We start from the raw sequence: 20,021 nt of genomic DNA, 5'->3' as shown, positions 1-20,021 counted from the left end.
ATTGGCTTACTGATCACACAACAATACACGTGGATGTTATTTTCATCAGCTTCGCGATGCATCCATCGGAGCCGGTCGATTACAGACGCGTTTGTAATGTACAGTGCATCATTAGAACCTGATATCCCGGACGAGCCCCCATCTGTGAATGCCAAATTGTTTCCTCACAAATATTTAAAATGCCCGCTCTAATATTTATTGTAAACGCCTGCACATCTTATTACCATGTGCCATGAATGTGCACTATACATAGCAAAACACTGCATCCCATAATAGAAAACATTACACCCACACATTATCTGAGCTCCAAAGCTCATTGATGTATATATTTGTTATTAAAAGGATATGGATTCAATATATTACAAAGTACAGTATACCTATAGTTACATGGTTACACTCACACAGTAAGTAGTTAAAACAAACAGTTACATACAGTTACAGTTACATGCCAGCATACAATACCATTCCCTCAATGTATCTTATATCTCTCTCTCTCTCTCTGTAAAGTAATGCTGGGATTCCATCTTCCTCTGAGACCAAAACAGGAACTAACCTCCTGTGTGGTCAGCAGTGTGTTATCTATTTTCTGGGGGAGGGGACTAACTCATTCATGATGAGTCACTAGTCTCTTTGTATATGCTGAACAGGTTCAGCCTTGACACTAGCACTGTGGGGTATTTGTGCACCTGGCACCATGGGGCATTTGTGCATCTGGCACTGTAGGATGTCGAGCATATCTGGCACGGTGGGGGCGTATCTGGCACTGTGGGGGCATATGTGTATCTGGCACTATTGGTGTCAAAAGTGTATCTGGCCCCCAATATGTGTATCACGCCTCCATTTTCATTGTCCACGCCCCATGTAGCATTTGACCACACCCAATTTTTCGGCGCACGCACACAGTAACTACTTGCACCACTGCCCAAGAGGGAGTGTAAATTCACCCGTGAAAGTGTGTGATAGCATGTGTACGCCGTGCTACAAATGTCCCTCAGTCAGCGGACATCTGCAAATCCGTTCGCACCTCGCTCACCATCGAATGGTTTTTCCAGTGTGTGCAGTCTGTGCGCAGCCCAGGACTTACTCCCACAATGCGATACAAACAGGCTGATCGGGGCCGGAGGTGACGTCACACACCCTCCCAGAAAACTCTTGGGCATGCCTGCGTTTTCCATAACACTCTCAGAAAACGGCCAGTTACCACCCCCAAACGGCCTCTTCCTTTCATTCAGTTTACAAATGGCTGTGCGATCAAAATTTTTGCACCATCTTGTCGCTGTTTGGCAACGCACTTGCGCTTTGCAGTGCATACGCATGGGTAGTCAATCGATACTCGCCCGCTGTGTGAAAACTCACAGCAGCCATCAGGTCTGAATCGGGCCCTATATATACATTCATTATTTTAACATTCATAATGTTGATATGAGAATGTGGACCTGATTGTTATGTTGACATTGACCATGACCACATGTTTATTTATGAAGCCATTGAACATGTCGACACTGAGGGATACGGTCATTAGGTCGACAGTCATTAGGTCGACCACTATTGGTCGACATGCATTAGGTTGACAGGGTCATTAGGTCGACATGTACTAGGTTGACAGCTCAAAAGGTCGACATGAGTTTTTCCGCGGTAGTGGAGCGAGGCACCTTGCCCGAAGCACGGCGAGCAAAGCGAGCCATGCGAGAGGGCATGGTTCACTAATTGGGGTTCCCCGACACTTTACGAAGAAAACGACACCAAAAATAGTTTTAAAAAAAACCTCATGTCGACCATTTGACCTGTTGACCTAGTACATGTCGACCCAATGACCATGTCGACCTAATGACCGTGTCGACCTAATGCATTTTGACCAATAGTGGTTGACCTAATGACTGTCGACCTAATGACTGTCAACCCAACGACCCATAGCCGACACTGATGTATTGTTGAAATGATTGTAATGTTGACACTGTTATTTCAGGTCTGTCTATGACTAACCCTAATGGTAACCCTACCCTAATGATAACGATAATCATAACAGTAACCCTAACAGGAACCATAACTCTAACCTTAATGCAAGTGTAGACATTTTGACAATGTCAGTGTTGACATTTTTCAGGTATCAACATTTATAATTGATATTTTCTAGAAGGGTTGGAAATTAGACTGTTAAAAAAACAAAACAAAAACTTTTTGTTTGAATCGTTTGTGTGTTTGGGTGTGTGTTGGATTAAACCAGTTTATTTTATTTTTTTTGCATTAATGTTTTAATGATAACAAAAAAATTCTGGGAAGTTTGTGATTTCCTCCTGTCCTATAAGTTGTTAGCAGAGGAGTACGTGGAGTCTTACCCAATGATAGACAGATTTAGTACCTCTCATATCCAGTTCACCCTCCCTATGGTGGTCATTCCGAGTTGATCGCTAGCTGCATTTGTTCGCAGCGCAGCGATCAGGCTAAAAAACGGCAGTTCTGCGCATGCGTATGTGGCTCAATGCGCACGCGCGATGTACGGGCACAACGAACGATGCAGTTTCTCCGGCTGGGTCCACAGGTTATCCACAGGATAACATTGGGATATGCCGGAGCGACAGCGGAAATGGCACCAAATAGTCACAAGCTTTCTGACCTCCCAGGATGCATCGGGTTCCTCCATATAATCCCGCCCACCGACTCAGTCAAATCAGTTTTTTATTTGGTGCGGCAGGAGCTGGACCATGGTCACAGGGCTGCTGCTAAGGCAGCCCTAAGCTTTTGTTATTTTATTTTTATAGTCTTACTAAGTTTTGAGTGATCTTTCCTAACAGCGTCTTAAATGCATACTGAAAAGAGTCGCTCCAACACCTCTCCACCGGGTCACAACAACGCTTACTCGCGGGTATTAGTGCTGTCTCGACGGGCGTCTGTGTCGGATGTTCTAGCAGGTCCAGCAGACGTTACCAGGCTGTGGCCGGAGCATGGGGAGAAGATAAGGCATCGATTCTACTTACTAGAGGAATTCGGACACAGCCGCACTGTATTGGAGGAGACTACCAAACAGTGGCTGATGCACCGCCACTCTTAAGTGCAACAGCGCTATGCTGCAGGGATCATAGGTGCCAGGACTAGGCTGAGGCCGCGATCCTTGTGGTTTATGTCAGCAGGGTGAGTCAGACGCTCTCCTGGTCGCCCCTCCCCCAAGTTCATGACCAATTTCCGTGCGTCTCCCGATGCGATTGTGTACACTAGAGTTGCCGCCGAGACCAGGTCGCAGACAGGAGCGTCTGCATACACTCATCGTTCACTGAGCGTCTGGGTCCGTTATTGAGTGTCTGTGTCTCTCATCAGTTACCGGATCGCCAGTTTACACCAGTAGCGTCTGAATCCACTCAGCGTCTGTCGGGCGTATTGATTGATTCTGGAAGTGGGGTGAGCCTCCCTGTATCCCACTCTAACTGAGTAAGGATTGTACAGTACTAAAATTATTTCTACTTGTTAGTATGAATAGTTAATTTTGGTAGCTTGAAAGGGTGTGGGAAAACTTATTTGGCGCTAGAAAGGTAATGGGCAGCCTAGGGTACACCTCTGGGGTTTTCCTCTTCCCAAAAAAAATCAAACATAGAACAGAGTGTGGGTTGGTGTATCCGGGGCGCCCTCTTTCTGTGGTCGTGTGAGAGGGCCAACGCAATGGTCTCCTTGTCAGATAAAAGGTCAACTCAATACAATTGTACTGACATGAAATAAAATACAGAATTTAATATACATTCACATACAAAACAACTGATAAAAGCATACCAATAAGGTAAGCTAGGAGCCGCAGGTGTTATATAGGGCAGGGTGGTCCAAGCTTCACCCTGCTCTGGCTCCCAAACTTAATGAAGGGTCATTAACCCCTGGAAGCGTGATGGTAATCAAATGTTCAAAAAATTCATATAACATAAGAAAGCGTACCAGAAAGGTAGCCCAGGAGCCGCAGGTGTTATAACAAGCAGGGTGGTGCATTATTTAGAAATGCACTTTTCATTACTTTACTCATATGTTTTTTCCCCTAATCACTATCTCTACAATCTCATGCGGTTCACAGCCGCTTGTTCAGCTGAGCTCCGTCCGTCACTTCCGGTCGGTGACACGCAAACAAGCGCGTCACTTCCGGTTTCGGAATCACTCCGTCCGGACGCACACAAGCGCTCTGAGTATAAGCGCTCTATATCACCTCACCCTCATAAGCTATGGCTCAGCCTCCCACACTAATAGAGTTCTCCACCGCACGCATTATTCGATGAAATTAATAATATACTCTCGGCCGCACATTCCCTTTCGGCACTTCCGGTCTCGTATTTCCGGTCCGGGTCACTTCCGGTCGCCCGGCCGGACGGTTGTTTTAATTTTTAGCTTAGTTTATTTCTAAACCTGCCCACTGTGTCCACCATGAGTGGTTATTATTGTAGTAGTATATTAATTACTCAAGAAGATAGTTTTGGACTCCAATCGACCATTTCCTGGTCCGGTGACCTGTGACCTGGAATCAATCATCCACCATTTTTAAAAGCCAGCTATGGAAACAGGATACACCATCAAGCCCTGAGGAAGAGATCGCAGATCTCGAAACGCGTTGGTACTGGATCTACTAGGAATCCGAATATTCCACACATTGGACATCGACCCGGTGGTAAGCTTAGGAGCCAGAGCAGGGTGAAGTCTGGACCACCCTGCTTGTTATAACACCTGCGGCTCCTGGGCTACCTTTCTGGTACGCTTTCTTATGTTATATGAATTTTTTGAACATTTGATTACCATCACGCTTCCAGGGGTTAATGACCCTTCATTAAGCTTGGGAGCCAGAGCAGGGTGAAGCTTGGACCACCCTGCCCTATATAACACCTGCGGCTCCTAGCTTACCTTATTGGTATGCTTTTATCAGTTGTTTTGTATGTGAATGTATATTAAATTCTGTATTTTATTTCATGTCAGTACAATTGTATTGAGTTGACTTTTTATCTGACAAGGAGACCACTGCGTTGGCCCTCTCACACGACCACAGAAAGAGGGCGCCCCGGATACACCAACCCACACTCTGTTCTAATTTTGGTACACAATGCATATGAGATCTGTACAGTACTGTTGTTTTCTGCATAACATGTCTGAGAAAACTTGTGGTAATAGCTGTTTAAAAACAGAAGTGCAGTAATTATAATCCTACATACTAGAAAAGTATTCTGTGGTTGATTATATTCTCATATGACAATGTCTAATAATTAACATGTGACTGACTGCTATAAATAATAATTAATAATAATTTTATTTATATAGCGCGCTTTCTCCAATAGGACTCAAGGCACTTAACAGATACATAGCATAATATAGTACAGAAAATAATGAAGTACATTTTCATAAAATACAGAAGCATGAAGATACTAAAAGGGACATTATGGAAATGCTTGAGTAAACAGGAAAGTCTGGAGTCTACTTTTGAAGGATTCTATAGTTGGGGCCTCTGGCACTGTGCGGGGAAGTGAATTCCACAGAGTCAGAGCCGCATGACTAAAAGCTCGACTCCCAGATGAATTACGGGAGATTCTAGGTACTGCTAAAAGTCCTTCATTTACAGATCGCAGTAATCGAGTGGGGCAGTATGGGGTCAGAAGCTGTTTAAGGTACCTTGGGCCCTGGTCATGTAATGCTTTGAAACTCAGTAAGCCAATCTTGAAGATGATTCGCCGTCTTACAGGCAGCCAGTGAAGGGAGTAGAGGATGGGTGTTATGTGGCTAGAACGGGGCTGGTTGGTTAACAGCCTGGCAGCTGTGTTTTGCACCAGCTGTAAGCGCTGCAATTCTTTTGCTGGGAGACCAAGGTAGAGGGCATTACAGTAGTCTAATCGAGATGATACAAATGCATGTATGACTTTTGGCAGATCATCTGAGGGAATTAAGTGCTTGATTCTGGCTATGTTCCTCAGGTGAAAGAATGAGGATTTGATTGTGGCTGATATCTGATGTTTAAGTGTCAAGCCACTATCCAGGACAACCAGAGCCGGCCCTAACCAATATGATGCCCTAGGCAATATTTTGGCTGGCGCCCCCTAGCACCACCGCTGGTTCTGCCTCTGACCTTGCACCTCTTTCCCAGCACCATCACCCCTCACCCATAGCAGTCCTTATTTTGGTGTTTGGACCCCCTATATTTTAAATAGGAACAGTTCACAAATTTGGTGCACAGCCCACAAAGGGGTGTGTTTTTGCTGGCAAGGGGCATGGCCACACAATAGTACCCCAATTCCAATTACGCCACACAGTACTGCAACTTTATTCACATTTGATCATGCGATAGTGTCGATCAGGGCCGGACTGGCCATCTGGCACTTCTGGCAAATGCCAGAAGGGCCGATGGCCACGTGGGCCGGTCCAGCGCTCACTGATACACGCTGCCGCTCAGTCCGGCGGCAGCGTGTCTCAGCTGTCAGGAGAGGAGAGCGTCCGCCAGCGCGGCTGTGTCTGGCGCGGCGGCGTATAGCGGACTTCAAACCAGCCGCCGGTTCGTGAGCCAATCAGAGCTCGCGGACCAGCAGCCAATCAGAAGCCGCCGGTCCGCGAGCTCTGATTGGCTCACAAACCGGCGGCTGTTTTGAACGAAGTCCGCTATACGCCGCCGCACCAGACACAGCTGCGCTGGCGGGCGCTCTCCTCTCCTGACTCACCCGTCCCTCACAGCCGGAGCCCGGAGGAGAAGCAGCAGTGCAGCAGCGGTAAGCAGCTGCAGCACTGGCTGCTGTGGGGGCAATTGTATACCTGGCACTGTGGGGGCAATTGGCTGGCACTGTGGGGCATTTGTATACCTGGCACTGTGGGGGCAATTGTTTACCTGGCACTGTGGGGGCATTTGTATACCTGTCAGGTATACAATTGCCCCCACAGTGTCAGATCCACAATTGCCCCCACAGTGTCAGGTATTACCTGACACTGTGGGGGCAATTGTGGATCTGGCACTGTGGGGGCATTTGTATACAAGGCATTGTGGGGGCATTTGTGGATCTGGCACTGTGGGGGCATTTGTGGATCTGGCACTGTGGGGGCATTTGTGGATCTGGCACTGTGGGGGCATTTGTATACCTGGCACTGTGGAGGCATTTATATACCTGGCACTGTGGGGCATTTGTATGCCTGGCACTGTGGGGGCATTTGTATACCTGGCACTGTGGGAGCATTTGTATACCTGGCACTGTGGGGGCAATTGTGGATCTGGCACTGCACTATTGTGGGCATATAATGTCAATTTCGGCTCATACCGTGTGCTATAATGTAAATTTCGGCTCATACCGGGTGCTATAATGTGAATTTTGGCTCATACTGTGTGGTATAATGAGAAAGAGGCACCAGTACTAGATAGTATAAGGGGTCCTACTATTGTGGTGCATAATGCGTATAAGGGTTGTATGGTGTGGTAAACTACACTGAAGGTCACGCCCCCTTTTGAGTGACCACGCCCCCTTTTCTGGAGCGCGAGCGCCTTCGTCGCGCGCTTAATTACAAACTTCACATTTCCATACCCCCACTTAAAAATTTCCACTTCAACCACTGGTTGTGTGTATTTTAATAGAAAATGATGTACACTTGTATGTTATTATATTATATTTGTAAGAGCATAGACTAATAAGTGGGAGGAGTCAGGAATAGTAAGGGGAGGAGTCACAGAGGTGGGCCTGTGTGCTTCAAAAATGCCAGGGCCTATTTTTAGTCCCAGTCCGGCCCTGGTGTCCATAATTCATATTACATACCACAGTAGTATCACTTTACCTTATAAACATTACTCCTCACAGTAGAGCCCCTTATTCATATTACATCACACTAAATTGCTCTTTATTCACATTACACCATACCCTATTGCTCTTTATTCACATTAGACGACACAGTAGTGCCCTTTTTATATGCAACGCCACATAGTAAAGCACCTTATACACATAATGCCACACATTAGTAATGCATTTATACACATAATTCCACACAGTAATGCCCCTTACACATATGAGATACCTTATTAATATCCTTATAAACATAATGCACCTTACACATTATGACAACCTTTATTAATGCCATTTTACACATAATGTCCCTTACACATATGCCGCACATTATTAATGCCCTTATACACATAATGACACATAGTGCCCCCTACACATTATTAGTGCCCCTATACACATAATGACACACATACAGTAGTACCCTGTTACACATATGCCACACATTATTAATGCCCTTATACACATAATGACACACATAGTGCCCCTTACACATATGTTGCACATTATTAATGCATTTTTACATGACACACATAATTCTCCTTACACATATTCCAAACACTACTGCACAACCAAACCACTCACATGCACACAGCACTCACACTGCCACTAACACTGTGACCTCTGCCTCTGCTTGGATACAGATGTGTCCTCATAAATCTTGCCTCAATGCTAACGTCGGTCACACCTTTTTTTAATGAAAATGCATCTTATTTGCATTGCTATGTGGCTAGGATGCACAAGCAGCTCCTGCTGATTAAAATAATATGCAGCATGCCTATATACTGTGTGAGACTGTGGCTGTATCTGCATATGAAATGCTACACACAGAATATGCCGCATATCATTTTTATCAGCAGAAGCTGCTGATGCCCCTAGGCATATCAAATGCCCTAGGCAATTGCCTAGTTTGCCTATGCCTAAGGCCGGCTCTGAGGACAACACCAACATTCCGCACGTGATCAGTGATCTGTAATTCTGAATTCCCGAGTGAAAGTCCTGTTGGTTGGCTATACTGCAGTCTTGTCCTTTGATGTTGTGGTCGCATCATAAGGACCTCTTTTTTATCCGGGTTCAGTCTCAGCCAACTGGCGCTCATCCACTCCTGGAGCTCAGCTAGACAGCCATTTATGGTTGCTATTGGGTTATCAGTGCCCGGAGCAAAGGACAAGTACAGTTGTGTATCATCTGCATAGCAGTGGTAGACCAGGCCATGGCGCCTGATTATTTCACCCAACGGGAGCATGTATACTGCAAAAAGCATGGGGGATAGTATAGAACCTTGTGGGACACCACATGGCAATGGCACTGGTGGTGATGAGTATAATCCAGACGATACTCTCTGTGACCTGCCTGTGAGAAATTATTTGAACCAGCTTAGGACTGTGCCATCCAGACCACAGAAATGTATCAGTCGCTCAATCAGAAGCCCATGGTCCACGGTATCAAATGCTGCAGAGAGATCCAGAAGGATTAATATTGAACAGTCACCTCTGTCTCTTGCCATCAGAAGATCATTTAACACACACACCAGGGCTGTTTCAGTGCTATGTCTTCTCCTGAATCCTGATTGGAATGGATCATAAATATCATGGGTTGTCAGGCGGCTTTCCAGTTGATTTGCAACGACTTTCTCAATAACCTTTCCTAGGAAAGGAAGGTTTGATACCAGTCTGTAGTTGGTCATGCAGTCGGGATTTAAATTAGGTTTTTTAAGGAGCGGTGTAACAATTGCTTCCTTTAGGGGTCCAGGAAAAATGCCTGTCTGTAAAGAGCTTTGAACAATTTTTGCAAAGACAGGACCAATTATATCCATACAACCTATTAGAAGCTTGGTTGAGGCCGGGTCCAGATCACAGGTGGTGGGATGCAAAATCCAAGCAATTTCAGCAATGTCCTTTACATCCACTGGGTCAAAGCTGGTCCATGAAGGCAGGTGGCTTATATTGGCAGGCTTTGTAGTTTGGCACTCCTTTGATGGCACTGTGGAGATTCCAGCCCGGATGGTGGATATTTTATCTGCAAAGAAGTTTGCAAACTCATTGCATCTTGCCTGGGAGAGGGTTTCATCAGTCTGCAGGCATGCTGGCTTGCAAAGCATCTCCACTGTGCGGAAAAGTTGAGCTGGCCTATTGTTTGCTGCCGTGATCTCATTTGACAGGAACTGTGATTTCTTACGAGTGATTGTCGATTGATATTTTTCATTATGCTTTATTAGTTTTATTTTGTCATCCACTAGGTTAGTCTTCCTCCATCGTCTTTCCAGTCTACGCCCCCTTTTACCTGGTCAACTCCACGGGCAGAGATCTTAATTGAGGGGTTGCAACTAAGAACCAAAGGGAGTGGTGGTCTGACCAGATGACTGGGTTTATTTTTAGGTCAGTGACTTCAAATCCAATCTGAAAGACAAGATCGAGAGTGTGACCACTTTTATGTGTGGCAGAATGAATGACCTGTGTGAAGCCCAGACCATTCATTGTGCAGAGGAGGTCTTGGCCAAGGCGTGAGAGCTCATCATCCACCCATGCATTGAAATCCCAGAGGATGAGCCATCTTTGATGTTCCAGAACCAGGCCAGCAACAGTGTCTGCAATTTCTTGTAGAAATATCTTTCCATCTCCAGGGGGCCAGTAAATGAGAAGTACTCTGAAACCTAAGCCTGTCGAACTCCAGGCAGCAATGCACTCGAATGAGCGAGTAATTTCAATAGGGTGGACCCTAAGTTTAAGTTCTTTTTTGAAGCAGATAGCCACCCCACCACCCCTGCGGTCAAGTCTTGGGTTGTGGATGACAGAGTAGTTTGTTGGGATCGCAGCCTCCACTATAGGTGCTGCATTTTCATCTAGCCAGGTCTCTGTAATACAGGCTAGATCTGCAGATTCAATAAGGTCAGCAATTGTTGCAGTCTTGTTTCTTATAGATCTGGCATTACAAAGGACTGATCTGATTGGGCATACCAGAGGGCCTTCAGTTTTTTTATGTTAAGTGCAGAAGCTCTGGGTATGGGGGTCACAAAGTGAGAGTTGACAGTTCTGTTCTTCCAAACACAGGGCCGTCTTTTGGGTATCACTTCTATTTGATTGTTCTTTGAATATGGGGGTGAGCAGGTGGTCAAAAGACTTAGGTGGTTACCGGGTAAAAGAAGTTTCCGGTCTGCTCGTTTCCCACGAATGCACCTGTGTTTTCTTTTTAAAATGCGAAGGGATTGGAGAATAGAAGCCTTTGATGGTGTGATAGGAACTGCGGAACATGGTGGGTGGAGTGAAAGAATGAAGCTGGAGGAATACGTATACATTGGGTCGTCAATGACAGATTACTATAAGTATGAGCTGCATATGATGATGATGAGAGAGGGAGAGAAAGAAGTGTTTTTTTTTTTTTCCTTTTTGTATTTTGTTTTACCCCATATCGGTATTTGATCCAAAATTATAATGGGTTTATGAACAGAGTTATTGCTATAACCTATTGGGTATATTTGAAGCTAGTGATAAATAAAATAACTGCTGATTTAGTCAATTGTCCTAGGATAGGCAGTCTTGTGGAAAGATGTTAGAATCCAATTCCTATTGTGTAGGTGTGAAAAGTCTCAGTGTGAGAGGCCTTTGAAGTAGATTTCTTGTGGGGGTAGTGATAACGTGTCCTAGTGGATGGATCCTGCAGTTTGAAACAGTGAGCCTTCAGCAATTCAGAGCCTGAATATACTGATATTAGTTGATTAATGCAATAAGTCAGTTATTTGTTGCTCAGAGAACAGAGGTGGATGATGTCTAAGTGAAGGGCTGGATGGAGCCAAAGATAGGTTGTAGTCCACAGTACCTTAACTGGGATGTCCAATGCAGAGTACAGTAGCTGCCAAACTGAAGGACTTCTCAGTGGATGTATGCAGGGGATTCAATCCAGGATTCAATCCAGTGTGTATCTCAGCGCAGGAATGCAATCCGTTGGTTTTGATGAGATGTCCGCGTAGAGTAGTACAAGTTAAAGGTAAGTTCTTGGATATTTATGATGATTCATAGGTCAGTTGTGGTGAATGTAAGCTGTTTTATGGAGATGATCAGGAGCATGCAAAAGGTCAGGCAGCCATTTTGGGAGCCAGCATTTGAGTACCCATATCACTAGTATGCTAGTGTGATTGTTGACTTTTATATGTTTGTCAAGCATGGTTTCTGATACTCAATTCAGGTGCTCGGATTGTGGTCAGATTGATGTCACTTCTATATCTATATAGGTGATTTTCAGTCACAGAGAATGTAGTATTTGTTTACTATGTCTGTGAGCGGCAAAAGACGAGGATACTTTATCAGGGACACCCTTAACATGCTTATCTGGTAAAAGGATTTTGCATGGAATAGCCTAGTATCTTACTTATGAGGGGCAACGCTCTGCAAGAAGGGGTGTGGTCGCACAGACCTTGTCTACAATAACTAACAGATTAGCACCTGCAGTTCCACCCCCGGGAATAGGTTACACTATTAACCCATACATGCAGCTCCCTCCTTATGGTTTGATGCCACCAGCTTCTACAAGTTGCCAGGCTATTAATACCAGGGTAGATACATCAATGTTACAGACTACACAAGATGATATAACAGATGAGGATACAGTGTATTCAAATACCCCATATGACGACCAGTCGGAGGGCTTCAGCCCAGAGGATATAGCTGAGCTCATTGATGCCATGAAAGCTATTATGTGTCTGGAGGAACCAGCCAAGGCAGTGTTAAAATCTTAGGCACCTAAGTTTAAACATCCAAAGTCGGTTAAGACTGAGTTTCCGGAGTCAGAGGATCTGACGGAAATTATGGAAGGACCGTGGGCTACTCCTAATAAAAAGTATAAGATTACGAAGAAATGGGATTCTTATTATCCTTTTTCAGCTGGGGACTGTTCAAAAAGGGAGGTTCCTCCTAAGGTAGATGCACATGTTGTACGACTTGTGCGTAAGTCTGCTTTACCATTACCGTCTACCTCATTGGATGATGTCACAGATAGAAGAGTAGATGGTTTCTTGAAAAATATTTTTTCTCTCTCAGGGGCTGTGGTAAGGCCAGCTATGGCTTCAGCCTGGATGGCGAAAGCAGTGGTAGAATGGGCGGAGGAATTAGAGAGTGGCCTCGCCATACCTACCAGGGAGCAGGTGTCTCAGCTAGGCTATATAAAACAAGCTGCGCAATATTTGGAAGAAGCAGCAATTGTTATGGGTACGATTGCTTCTAAAGCATCAGCCTTAACGGTAGCCGCTCGTAGAGCAGTCTGGCTATGCACTTGGAAAGCGGATGCAGAATCCAAGAAAGCTCTTGAAGCTTTGCTTTTCACTGGGAATATTCTGTTCGGAAAGCAATTGACAGATATCCTGGAGTCGGAAGCTGAATTCAAGGAAGTTACGTTTCCGGCTAGCTATGCCCCTAAATCGAGGGGAGCAAAATTTTGGCCGTTTCGATGGCAAGGTAGATCTAAAGGAGCAAGAAGCAGCTAGGAACAAGAAGCAGTGGGCCAGTAGATGGCCAGCTTCCAAACCAGAGCAGAAGCCATCAGTTTGAGGGTACGGGCCTCCGCCTGGAGGATTCACTTTGCACACATTTAGCGCCAGTCGACGACAGATGCTTGGGTGTAGAAGGTGGTATCTCTCGGTTATGGTTTCCCTTTCAGGAAGCAGCCTCCTCAATTGTTCTTTTGCACCAGCCCATCTCATATAGAGTCGAAGGCCAGGGCTTTGCAAGAAGCAGTTCAGAAATTGCTTCAGTCTGGGGTAATTATCCCGGTACCCCTGACACAAAGGGGACAGGGGTTTTACTCAAACCTGTTTTTGATCCAGAAGCCAAATGGATCATTCCGAGCAATTCTCAACCTCAAAGGGTTAAACGAATTCATTTGGGTTCCAAAGTTTCACATGGAGACGTTACGCTCCATAGCATTGGCCATGGAACCAGGAGATTACATGTTATCTCTGGATGTACAGGATGCTTACCTGCATGTGCCCATAGCATGGTCACATCAGTGTTACCTCAGGTTTGCCATCCTCCAACAGCATTATCAGTTCCAGGCTTTGCCCTTTGAGCTAGCAACAGCTCCCAGGGTATTTACCAAGATTATGGTGGTTATGGCAGCTTATCTCCGCAAGCAGGGAATAAGAATTTTTCCACACCTAGACGATCTGTTAATCCTGGCTCCATCCCAGTAGTTACTCTTGGGCCATCTTCAACAGACAATAGCTTGTCTACAAAGACACGGATGGCTCATAAATTGGGAGAAGTTTTCCCTGAATCCATCACAACGGATGGTTCACTTGGGGGCCATATTGGATTCAAGTCTACAAAGGATTATCTTTCCAGAGAAGAAGATCTCTAAGGTACAGGTAATGACTCAGGAATTGTTGCACAGTCAGACAGTTTCAGTCCATGCAGCAATGCGACTGATGGGTCTGATGGTGTCAACGTTCGACATGGTGGAATATGTACAATTCCACTCCAGACCCTTACAGCACCTCATTCTAACCAGATGGGATGGAAGACATCAGACAATAAAGAGACAGATGATAAAGCTTCCAGTAAGCGTAAAAAGGTCACTAGCTTGGTGGCTACAGATGGACCATCTAGACAAGGGGAGACCCTTTTGGATAGCAGAGTGGCAAGTACTGACAATGGATGCCAGTCTTCAAGGCTGGGGAGCAGTGTTCAAAAATGTTTGGTTCCAGGGAAAATGGACCACGAAGGAAAGTTGCCTGCCAATAAATTTGTTGGAAATAAGGGCCATATATATGGCTCTAGTTCAGGCAAAGGACATTCTGCGGGGAAGACCAGTCCAGATCCGTCCAGACAATGCAACAGCAGTAGCGTACCTCAACCATCAGGGGGAACTCACAGCAAAGGACTGATGGAAGAAGTAACTCACATACTATGGTGGGCAGAACTTCATCTTCCGGCATTGTCCGCAGTGTTTGTACCAGGAGTGCTAAACTGGGAAGCGGATTTTCTCAGTCGACACACCATTCAGGAGACCGAATGGGCATTACACCCGGAGGTATTTCAAACTCTAGTAGACAGATGGGGTCTGCCAGAGATAGATCTCATGGCGTCCCGTTGGAACAACAAAGTTCCAGCATACGGGTCGAGAACAACGGATCCCAGGTCGATCCTTGTAGACGCACTGTCAGTGAAATGGGAATTTCATCTGGCATATCTATTTCCTCCTATCTCCCTGTTGCCCAGGGTAGTGAGGAAAGTAAAACAGGCAAAAGGAGCCATAATTCTAATAGCTCCAGCCTGGCCCAGAAGACATTGGTACATAAATCTGCTAAGGATGTCCCTGGAAGCTCCAATTCTGCTTCCTCAATGTCCAGATCTACTGACGCAGGGGTCTTGTTGTCACAGCCATCTGGAACGGCTGTCTTTGACGGTGTGGCTGTTGAAACCTCTATCCTGAAATCAAGAGGTTTTTCACAACAGGTAATTCAAACCATGCTTAGAGCAAGGAAGCCTTCTTCAGCTCGGATTTATCATCGAATATGGCAGGCCTATATTCTTTGGTGTAACAAGGGAGGTATGAATCCAAGATCTTTGAAAGTATCCAGGATTTTAGATTTCTTCCAAGCAGGAATGGATAAGGGTTTAAAAGTGGCTTCTTTGAGAGTTCAAGTATCAGCATTAACTGTATGGTTTCAGAGAAAGATTGCAAACCTGCAGGATGTGCGTACTTTCTTTCAGGGAATGTTGCACATTGAACCACCGTTTGTTCCTCCTGCAGTACCCTGGGATTTAAATCTGGTTCTTAAATTCTTTCAGGGGGCTCCGTTTGAACCACTTAAGAGAGCAGTTCTTATATAGTTAACGGCTAAAGTTCTTTTTCTACTGGCAATGGCGTCAGCTAGAAGAGTGTCAGATTTAGGGGCACTGTTGTGTAAGTCTCCTTTTCTGATCTTTTATCCAGATAAAGCAGTTCACAGAACTAGATCTGGTTATCTTCCGAAGGTGGTCTAAAAGTTTCACCTGAATGAAGAAATTGTAGTCCCGGCTTTTCAGGTATCGGGACTGTCTGCGGGAAAAGTGTCGCTGGATGTAGTCTGTGCATTAAGAATTTACGTGGATCGTACTAGTGCCATCAGAAAGACAGATTCTCTCTTCATTCTTTACGGATTTCACAAAAGAAGATGGCCTGCTACTAAACAGACGCTAGCAAGATGGTTTCGAATGATGATTTCAGAAGCATATTCTCTAACTGATCTTCCTGTCCCAGCTAATGTCTCTGCTCACTCTACACATAAGGTAGGTCCTTCATGGGCAGCACGACATGGTGCTTCAGCAGAACAGATATGTAAGGCAGCCACATGGTCTTCCATTAACACATTCATTAGACATTATGCCTTGAATACTTTTGTCTCTCATGACGCTGAATTCGGGCGTAAGGTTCTCCTGTCCAATCAGGAGTGTCCCCACCACTAAAAATTGCTTTGGGAAATCCCATTGTTATCCCGTGGATAACCTGTGGACCCAACCGGAGAAATATACCGTTATGGTAAGAATTTACCGTTGATAACGGTATTTCTCCTATGTCCACAGGGATCCCACCCTGACGCACCTGATTTGAGGATCTTGACAATCACTAAACCTCTTCCCTCTTGTATGGAAGGGTGTGCATGTGTGTTCTTATCGCCTGAATAGGGTTCTACATGATACTCCTGCCTAATTGCTGTGAAAACAACTGATTTGACTGAGTCGGTGGGCGGGATTATATGGAGGAGCCCGATGCATCCTGGGAGGCCAGAAAGCTTGTGACTATTTGGTGCCATTTCCGCTGTCACTCTGGCATATCCCAATGTTATCCTGTGGATACCTGTGGACATAGGAGAAATCCCGTTATCAACGGTAAGGTCTTACCATAACGGTATATTTTGCACAGGGTCTAGCGATGCATTTCAGTCGCACTGGTTGCCGCAGAGTGATTGACATGAAGTGGGCAATTCTGGGTGGCAACTGACCGTTTTCAGGGAGTGTTCGGAAAAACGCAGGCGTGCCAGGGAAAATGTAGACGTGGCTGGGCAAATGCTGGGCGGGTGTGTGACGTCAAATCCGGAACTGAATAGTCTGAAGTGATCGCAAGCGCTGAGTAGGTTTTGAGCTACTCTGAAACTACACAAAAATGTTTGCAGGCGCTCTGCGATAAAAACGTTCGCACTTCTTCTAAGCTAAAATACACTCCAAGTGGGCGGCGGCATAGTGTTTGCACAGCTGCTAAAAACTGCTAGCGAGCGATTAACTCAGAATGACCCCCTATATCTCTGTTGCGTGTGTGCATTTGCTGCATTGGTTCAGCTCACTCAAATGAAGACCATAAGCAACAAGAATGGGGATACGGTCGAAAAATTATTATTATTTTTTTTTTTTAAACTCATGTCGAACTTTTGATCTGTCGACCTAGCACATGTCGACCTAGTGCCCCTGTCGATCTAATGCATGTCGACCTATAGTGGTCGACCTAATGACTGTCGACCTAAGTTGGTTCGACCCAACGACCCATACCCCAAGGCAAGATGGAAAATGGCGCGCCCCCCCCCCCCCCCCAAAAAAACACCAAAAGAAGCATGTGTGCGCGCGCCTCCGGCGTTTGCGCCGTAAAAAATGGGCATGGCCACACACCAGAAGGGGTGTGGCCACGCACCAGAAGGGGTGTGGCCACTGAAAATGGCCCACAGTGCCAGTTACATTGCCCCACAGTGCCAGATACAATGCCCCACAGTGCCGGATACATGCCCCACAGTGCCAGATACATTGCCCCACAGTGCCAGATACATTGCCCCACAGTGCCAGATACATGCCCCACAGTGCCAGTTACATTGCCCCACAGTGCCAGTTACATTGCCCCACAATGCCAGATGCATGCCCCACAGTGCCATTTACATTGCCCCACAGTGCCAGTTACATTGTCCCAGAGTGCCAGATACATTTCCCCACAGTGCCAGATACATGCCCCACAGTGCCAGATACAATGCCCCACAGTGCCAGTTACATTGCCCCACAGTGCCAGATACATGCCCCATAGTGCCAGATACATTGCCACACAGTGCCAGTTACATTGCCCCACAGTGCCAGTTACATTGCCCCACAGTGCCAGTTACATTGCCCCACAGTGCCAGTTACATGCCCCACAGTGCCAGTTACATTGCCCCACAGTGCCAGTTACATGCCCCACAGTGCCAGATACATGCCCCACTGAGTGCCAGATACATGCCCCACTGTGCCAGATACATGCCCCACTCAGTGCCAGTTACATGCCCCACTCAGTGCCAGTTACATGCTGCGCTCTCCTCCCCTCACATTTCGGCTTGACGGGGGCGAGTGGAGCATGATGCCCTGGCCGCCTGCGGCGCCCCCCTCTCCTGGGCCTGCCAAGGCGCCCAGGGCACGTGCCCCACTCGCCCTACCCTAGATACGCCTCTGATTGGCAGTCAATATGAATATTTATACTGTGATTCTTACAATATCAATATTGAATGTTATCAAATTAGTTTAAGCTCCTCTACCCTGCAATATTTTACTGAATGTTGTGTGATATGTTAGTACATTACGGTTACTGCATATTACATTTAAGCATATATTAATAATAGAGACACTGAACAACAACTATGGGGGTAATTCCAAGTTGATCGCAGCAGGAAATTTTTTAGCAGTTGGGCAAAACCATGTGCACTGCAGGGGAGGCAGATATAACATGTGCAGAGAGAGATAGATTTGGGTGTGGTGAGTTCAATCTGCAATCTAAATTGCAGTGTAAAAATAAAGCAGCCAGTATTTATCCTGCACAGAAACAAAATAACCCACCCAAATCTAATTCTCTCTGCAAATGTTATATCTGCCCCCCCCCCCCCCCCCCTGCAGTGCATATAGTTTTGCCCAACTGCTAAAAAATTTCCTGCTGCGATCAACTTGGAATTACCCCCTATGTGTATTACAATGGCCCTCATTCCGAGTTGTTCGCTCGCAAGGCGAATGTAGCAGAGTTACACACGCTAAGCCGCCGCCTACTGGGAGTGAATCTTAGCTTCGTAAATGTGCGACCGATGTATTCGCAATATTGCTATCACAAACGAGTTAGCAGTTTTTGAGTAGCTTCAGACTTACTCTGCCTGTGCGATCAGTTCAGTGCTTTTCGTTCCTGGCTGACGTCATAAACACACCCAGCGTTCGCCCAGGCACACCCACCGTTTCCCCGGCCACTCCTGCGTTTTTCCCGGAAACGGTAGCGTTTTCAGCCACACGCCCCTAAAACGCCGTGCATCCGCCCAGTAACACCCATTTCCTGTCAATCACAATGCGAACGTCGGAGCGATGAAAAAGCCGTGAGTAAACTTACTTTCTTCATAGTAAAGTTACTTGGCGCAGTCGCAGTGCGAACATTGCGCATGCGCACTAAGAGAATTCTCACTGCGATGCGATGAAAATCTCCGAGCGAACAACTCGGAATGAGGGCCAATGTCTGTGATAGTAGAAGTAACTCCTTCCTACTGCTTCCTTAGTTAAGCGTAGTAACATAAAACAGAGTGATAGCTCCACCTGCTGGATGTTAGGACTGATATTTCATTGTGGGTGACTCAAAAATTAAACTTTGGGAAAAAGGAACCACAGTAGTTATTTAATAAAAATTAACAGCTTGGAATATATAATTGTATAGCAAATTTAAGAATGAAAAAAGTGTAAAATCAATTATTTATGTCAGGAAAGCTGAAAATTTATTTTTATAAAAATGTTTCCAAAATTATTAACAAAAGATAAAAAAATGTTTCCTCAATTAGAGCCTAATTCTGAATCAGATGGAGCGGTGTCCGTGTCTGCGTCTTTTGCTGATGCATGTCTGAGACTTTATGCAAATACTGCTATAAGCCCTTCCCTGGTGTGGTCAGGGGTGTAGCGAGGGTGGCTCTGGACGCTGGAAAAGTTAGAGGGCGCACTGCTGCCTGCCCCCCCTCTCTCTGCACATTATACCGTGGCCCGCTGTACAGGCAGCCGCAGAGTGGGAGGAGGAGAAGCAGAGGGGATGCACACTGACTCGGATTCAGAGACTAGGGGGTAAATTTACTAAGCTCCCGATTTTGACCGAGATGCCGTTTTTTCATCAAAGTGTCATCTCGGTAATTTACTAAGCAATAATCACGGCAGTGATGAGGGCATTCGTAATATTTTGAAGTCCTAGGAAAAAAATCACGAATGAATACACCATCGGTCAAAACGCGGCTGTTTAAGTATGAATCTCGGTCATTTACTAAGAAGTGCA

The 20,021-nt window shown here is 45.7% G+C and overlaps 1 protein-coding gene across 1 annotated transcript in view; it reads left to right on the top strand.

The window, feature by feature from the left end:
* The first annotated feature begins 4,303 nt into the window (after positions 1 to 4,303).
* The window catches only part of COL4A2 (collagen type IV alpha 2 chain), a 711,921-nt gene continuing 696,203 nt past the window's right edge, over positions 4,304 to 20,021 (top strand). The window contains exon 1 of the mRNA XM_063953175.1: positions 4,304 to 4,714. The gene's annotated coding sequence lies outside the window, so the exon portion shown is untranslated. The remainder of the gene's footprint in view (positions 4,715 to 20,021) is intronic.

The sequence above is a fragment of the Pseudophryne corroboree genome, chromosome 2 (genome assembly GCF_028390025.1).
Source record: "Pseudophryne corroboree isolate aPseCor3 chromosome 2, aPseCor3.hap2, whole genome shotgun sequence".
NCBI lineage: Eukaryota > Metazoa > Chordata > Amphibia > Anura > Myobatrachidae > Pseudophryne > Pseudophryne corroboree.
This window is presented reverse-complemented; position numbering and strand designations above follow the sequence as displayed.